Below are 1,299 nucleotides of genomic sequence, written 5' to 3'. Positions count from 1 at the left end.
TGTTGACCAGGATGGTCTCGATCTCTTGACCTCGTGATCCACCCGCCTCGGCCTCCCACAGTGCTGGGATTACAGGCTTGAGCCACCGCGCCCGGCACAAAGCCCTTAAATTCTTAAGGCTAAAGACTTGAGATTATGTAAAATTATCTAGAGTGATTCAGCTAAATTGGAATATAGTATGTAGGGTGAAAGTTGACAGAAATCTGTACTACTTCAGGAAATCCACAATAGTAATTATTTTTGAACATTAATGAAAATCCTATAAAATAGAAAGATTGGAAATCAACATTGTTTCCTATTATCCACAATATGGATACTTATTTGGTGACCTAGTTAAGGGAGAATTAAGTAAAGTTATTTATTTTATATAATACCATAAAAATATTTTCTTAAGAAACTGTCATGGCCATGGTTTCTTAACACTGAAGACAGATCCATAGTAACTGGTGAATAGTGTTTTCCTGTTTTTAAGTCAGAATGACAGAAAAAACAGAATAGTGCTGGTACCCCTCTTCTCTCCAGTAGTTCAATGGTATGTCATCACAAGTGTTAGAGTGGGATAATCAGCTGGGCCTTTTGACTGGCTCCTCAGATACCTCAACCATTCTGAGTAGACTAAGGGTTGAATACAGCCAAATGGGCCAGATAGTCCTGCTTGTGTCTGGAATTCCAACCCGAATCTCTAGTGTCAGCCTAGGGAGAAGCTCCTGTGTCAAGTTTAGGCCAAAGTGGGTACTTTGGCTGCAGATCTATAGTTAAGCCTGATTATGGGTGTGAGGCAATCAAGTATCTTGTTACTGTAATTGCATATGGCCACTTGGATGTTGCTCAGTTTTCATGGTTTTTTTTTTAATCTAATTTTAGTTTTTTCCAGAAAGCAGCAAGATCAGTAACAAATAAAAAATATTTGGAATGCTGGATAATTTAGCAATGATGAATTCTTTTTAATACTTGATTTAATAATTTCAAAAGGTGGTAACTTTTAGTTATAGCTACTCCTGGGCAAAATTATTATAGAGACAATATTAATTACAATACCACATTGTATATATATTTTGAAAAGAGGCCAGGTGCAGCAGCTCATGCCTGTAATCCCAGCATTTTGGGAGACTGAGGTGGGTGGATCACCTGAAGTCAGGGGTTCAACACCAGCCTGGCCAACATGGTAAAACCCCATCCCTACTAAAAATTAAAAAATTAGCTGGGCATGGTGGTGCCAGCCTGTAGTCCCAGCTAACTTGGGAGGCTGAAGCACAAGAATCACTTGAACCCAGGAGGCAGAGGTTGAGTGAGCCGAGA

Source organism: Cebus imitator, unplaced genomic scaffold (genome assembly GCF_001604975.1).
Source record: "Cebus imitator isolate Cc_AM_T3 unplaced genomic scaffold, Cebus_imitator-1.0 Scaffold32, whole genome shotgun sequence".
Taxonomy (NCBI): domain Eukaryota; kingdom Metazoa; phylum Chordata; class Mammalia; order Primates; family Cebidae; genus Cebus; species Cebus imitator.
The sequence above is the reverse complement of the archived record's forward strand: the minus strand, read 5'-3'. Positions refer to the sequence as shown.